The sequence below is a fragment of the Callospermophilus lateralis genome, unplaced genomic scaffold (genome assembly GCF_048772815.1).
Source record: "Callospermophilus lateralis isolate mCalLat2 unplaced genomic scaffold, mCalLat2.hap1 Scaffold_84, whole genome shotgun sequence".
Lineage (NCBI taxonomy): Eukaryota > Metazoa > Chordata > Mammalia > Rodentia > Sciuridae > Callospermophilus > Callospermophilus lateralis.
Window position 1 is genome coordinate 2,424,991 of NW_027516477.1, and position 5,968 is coordinate 2,430,958.

The window sequence follows — 5,968 nt, forward strand, 5'->3', positions numbered from 1 at the left end:
GATCTTTCTTGTCCTCCTTTGTTCATTTGCTTGATGATGTCTGATAGGTCAGGCAAGCTTTCTTGTCTTTTTTCCATTACTTTTTCTTTTCTTTTTTTTTTTTTTTTTGCTCATTGGTTCATTGTCAATGACTTGTTTTCAAGTGTGCTAATTCCTTATTCTGTATGACTGAATCTGCTGCTTATCTGGTTTTGTTTAGTTATCTAATCTGTTTTGGTGTCTTATATCTCACTGAATTTTTTTACATTGATTAGTTTGAATTATTTGTCAAATAACCCAGGGATCTCCATTTCTTTGGGGTTAGTTATAGGAAATCCATTAATTTTCTTTGGAGATGGTGTGTTTGCCTCTTTCTTTAATATGTGTAACCTTGAATTAGTATCTATGCATTTAAAGAAGCAAACACTTCTTCAGGTCTTTACAGACTAGTTTTAGCAGGTGAACACTTTTTTCAGTTGGGTCTCTGCCTTGATGTAATTGCATATTTTTGTCAGTGTTTGAACATTTTAATTAACAATACATTAAAAATAAAATAAGGACTGCTTCTGTGTAACAGTGGCCACCCTTATCCAGGTGCAGTGGTGTACACTTTTCACCTCATCTGCTCAGTAGGCTGAGACAGGATATCTCAAATTTGAGGCCAGTTTCAACAACTTATTGAGAGACTGGCACAAAATTTTTTTTAAAATTAAAATATTTAAGAACATTTGTATGGTAAAGTGCCTCTGGATTCATTAACCAAAAACAAACAAAACAGTGGGGAGGACACCTCCATTGGGAGCTATCCTGGGAAGTTACTTCAACTTCCCTCTCTGTGCACCCCCCACAGTCACACCCTCTCTTCCACCCAGGTTTCTCAATTCTGGAGAAAAGCTGTGGCTAACTGAATAAGATGTGAAATGCTGTATAATGTTTCATTAGATTTACAAAACCCAGAACATCTGATGGTCCTCAGATAAAATCAGAATGTGTCATGCCTCTTCGTAGTCTTTAGTTATATGTCAACACAAGACAAGTAAATTTCTGTGACTTTTAACATACAGAAATAAATTTGTCTATTTAAAGAAAGTACAGGTACTAGCCCCAGAAAGTCAATCTCCATTTTGATGGTCCATTCAGAAAGGAAGAAAAGAAGACACACCCTGGATGATCAAAATCATTCTAAGGGAAACATTCTCTCCTACTGCCTCACAATCCCATCTTTCTCTCCCTATAAAAACCCTTTGTGTCCCTGTGATTCCCAAGAGGGAACTATGAGAATGATAGCCCCTACACCCCACACTGTGCTGGATCTTCAGTAAACCTGATTTCTTTCCCACTAATTCACATCTCCTGACTACCGGTTTTCCAGTGATGAGGAGCCTGAACCTGGGTCTGGTAACACCTGGAGTCTGCCAGTCTTCTCTATCACTGATGATGACTCCAAATTTTTTAAAATAAAAAACTCCCTTTTACATCATGTCTACAGGCTCCTGTTTCAACAAATTATTCTCTTCTATTTTCAGAGTAGCCCTTTTTATACAGATAGTGCTTTGTGATGAAACACTGATTATGGAGTGATTACACCCTGTAGCAACTCTTCAGGGTGATAGTGGTCAAAAGGTACAGTAAGGCATGTTATTTACTTCTGTAAGTTCTCTACAAGCTTACAAAATGCTCACACACTATTTACTGAGTGTAAAGAATCATGAGCACCACCTCCAGGGTATAGAAGCAGACCATCTTTATCTTCTCCCAGAAGCAACAGATCAAGACACCAACTAATCTGGAACCTCTCACACCTCAAAATTAACTCTCAATATTCTTTATACTTCTATGAGGGTGCAATTTGCCAGCTGTCTGTCAAAGGTCAGGTGCCCCCAGGACACAAGCTTTGTTTTCACCACATGATCTGAATGAAGGATGTTTGGCAATTCAGATAATGGTGTTTTAACCATCTCCTAAGCTCTTATCTTTTTATCTAAAAGGCATGGCATGTGCTTAAAACTTTTATTGAACTACCCCCTGATTGAGCTCAATTAAATTTAGTGATCATTTGGAAAGTTAATCAGCAGAGAAATTCACAGAGGGGCCCTGTCTAGTTATAAACCTGTTACTTTGAAGCACGATAAAATCATTTCTAGATATAAGGGTACAGGAAATAAGACCTTTTTACTTACTCATCCATATGCTTGTGGTCTTAGGATTTTGCTTCTCTCATACTGTTCCTGTGTCTTTTTATCCATTTTCTTATTTAATTCTTTCTTCTGAAGTAAAAATGGAAATACAAGAGGGAATAAAGTAAGCAAAACAAATGGCCATTTGTGTATATATATATATATATATATATATATATATATATATATATATATTGAAATGAGAATACAGGCTAACTTCTCACTGAGTTCTTTTAGCTTCTTTCACTGATTATTATAACACCCTTCAGCAACATCTGTCAACTTTTGAATGAACTAATTTATTTTTTTTATATGATCACAAGCAGAGCCTCTCCTCCTACCTCACCCTCCCCAAACATCTGTGTTTATAAAATCTGTTATGAATGCTAAACAATATTTTAAATTGTCAGCATATAACACATGCTAAACAATATTTTAAATTTTCAACATCTAACACTGGCAAAGAGGACATAATGTTAAACCATTATATTATCTGGGCCAATGGGTTTTAATAAGAATGTCTTATATCTATTCAAACAAACTGAATTAATTAGATTGTTGGGCCTGTTACTGCAGCTTGGCTCAGGGAAAACACAGATAACAGAGCAGAACTAGGTTTCTGTCTCTACTCTCTGAATTACTGAAACTGGGATTTGGTTAAAAGGCCTACATTTTGTGAACCTACATTCATAATTTTAAATAGGATTATCACTGCCTTTATCTCTTGAAGGTATTATGACTCTTTAAATGAGCATGACACACATGTAAGTTTTATTTTGGTTTCCATGTATCATTTATCATTGAATTGCTTCAAGAGTTACATGAGTTGCCCATTTAGAAATCTTTACAGCAAAGAAAACAATCAAGAATGTGAAGAGAACCTAAAATGGGAGAAAAATTGTTGCCACCTGTACATCAGGTTTAGCATTCATCTCCAGGATATATAAAGAAATAATAAAATTTAACATGGTAAAAACAAGTATTCCAATCACCAAATGGGCAAAGAAACTGAACATGAATATCACAGAAGAAATGCAAATTACCAAAATATATGAAATAATTGTTCAACATCACTACAAATTAGAGAATTGCAAATTAAAACTACAGACATTCCATCTCACTCCAGTTTAAATGGCAATTATCAAGAATAGAAGTGATAATAAATGTTGGCGAGGATATGGGCAAAAGGTTCACACATATATTGCTGGTGGGACTGCAAATTGGTGCAACCAATACTGGAAAGCATTATAAAGATTCCTCAGAAAACTTGTAATGGAACCACCATTTGACCAAGTTATCCCACTTCTCAGTCTAAACCCAAAGGATATAAAATCAGCATAATAGACCCAATCAACCAAAGGCCAAGTAATCTTTGATATATGGATACCAACAAATAATCAGGAGAGAGAGGGATGAATACAAATTAATTGAATTAGACAAAGGGGAATAAAAGGATGGTAGGGAAAATGGGAATATAAAAGACAGAATGTATCAGACATAACTTACCTATGTTCATCAATAAACACACACACAGTGAAAGCCCACATTATGTACAACCATAAGAATGGGATCCAAATTAGAAAAAGTTATATGCTATACTCTATGTATATATAATATTTCCAAATTCACTCTACTGTCATTTATATAACTAAAAATAGTGAAGAAAAATAATTTTAAAATTCCATACTATAAACCTGCATAGGATGTTCAATGAAATTCTAGTAATATAAATTTAGAAGAGTAATATTATAACTTTTGGCATAATTGATGAGTAAATTTGAGCATTATTATTTTATGCATCAATTCCTGCTCTAAGATACTAAAATAGGAAGCGACTAAAAGATTTGAAGTCCTTTGTAGTACTCTGGGACCATTTCTGGGAAGCAGTCTCATGTCTACAGAGTTGCGGGATGTACAGAACTATTCTTTCATGGGACAGGTGGACCCATGCTACAGGTACACTGTGACTACAACCTTGTGTGTTGCATGTACTTTTGGTGGGAACACAACTTTACTGAGCTTCATATCCTAGTTTATTCAGTGTCAGTGATGCCTGTGTGTACCTCACAGTGCTGCCACGGGAAATACAGGGAAGAGGGCATAGTAAGTTCTCAGTACATGCTCTGGGTTGAATAGGCATGACCTTCCCAGCATATCAGCTTATTACCTCAACTGAAAATGAGGTTTTTGCATATGAAAATGTTATAAGAGGCTATAGTCAATTAAAGTAGGCTATAATCTAATGACTCATGATCTTAGAAGAGTAAAATTTGGACCAGAATACCTGTGCAGAGAGAACACCATGTAATAATGGTGACAGAAAAAGGAGAGATTAATCTACACATCAAGGTGTTCCAAGTATTTCCCACAACCACTGAAAGCTAGAGGAGACAGGAAAAATTTCTCCAATACATATTTCAGAGTAAGTACATTATTATATTCCAGTTTGGACTCCTAGACTTTGGTACAATAAATTTATTTTTTAATATGCCCAGCAAATATTATTTTTCAGAGTAGTCCTAGAAACCCAAAAGGACCCAGATACTTGGCTCCTCCTTGACACTAGAGGGGTTACTCCAAGATTGGTGGCTTCTTTTCATCAAACGGAGAAAGAGGAATCCCAATGTGGTCAGCAACATCCTGTGTCCACAAAGTCCTGGATAAAATATCGTGAAAACTCAGTTTGGAATTCTAAGAGGAGATGATAATCTGAAGTTCACATGGAAATCAACAATCCAAAAGATGAGATTCTAAAAAACTGATATGTAAACAATGGTTGAAGTACAGAGGTAGGGCTTCCAGTCTTCAGGGAAAAGATCTGCAAATGAGGAAGACCCATGACACTTGAGAATACCAAGTACCCAATTTTATCATGGACATATGCAGGTGTAATCAAAGTAGGAGCTACATAGTTTTCTGTAGGGCACTGGGGAAAGAGGCAGAGAAAGAATGTGAAGACTGGACCCAAGGAGGACTATATGTCATCTTCATTGCCCCTAAAATTTCTAGACCAGGAACATCAGTTGGAAGTTTTAGACCATGAACATTAGCAAACCCTGGAGGCTTGTAACAAATACAGATGCTCATGTCCACCCCTGGCACCTGAGTCAGACTGTCTGAGTTGAGGACCAGAAGTCTGAGTTTGAGTGAGCTCTCCAAGTGAATCTGATGCACCCTATTTGCGATACACTGCTCTAGTCTTAAACAAATGAACTGGGGTAGAAGTGTCAATTTTATTCTCCATAAGGATACAGGGGAAATTGCAGAACCATACCCATAGCTTTTCTTTTCCAAGCTTCTGACCCTTCATTCTACTCTCTCTTAAAATCATATATCCAAAAATATATGTTGTTATATATACAAAATGGAACATGACTCATCCTTAAAGAAAAATCAAATTAAGGCATTTGCCAGTAAATTGATGGAACTAGAGACTATCAAGCTAAGTGAAATAAGTCAATCCCCAAAACCAAAGGCCAAATATTTTCTTTTATATGTGGATGCTAATACACAATAAGCGGTGGGGAGGGAATAACAGAAGTTCATTGTAGTAGACAAAGGAGAATAAAGGTAAGGGAACAGCATGACAATAGGAAAGACCTGAGAATGAACTGAACATAGAGTTATGTTTGTATATAAATACATGACCAGTGAAATTCCACACCATGTACAACCACATGAATGGGATCCTAATTAGGATAAGATATATTCTATCCATGTATAATATCTCCAAAATGTACTCTACTGTCATATATATATATAACAAATAAGGAGTAAAAGGACATGGTGAGGGAAGAAAAAAGGAAATGGAG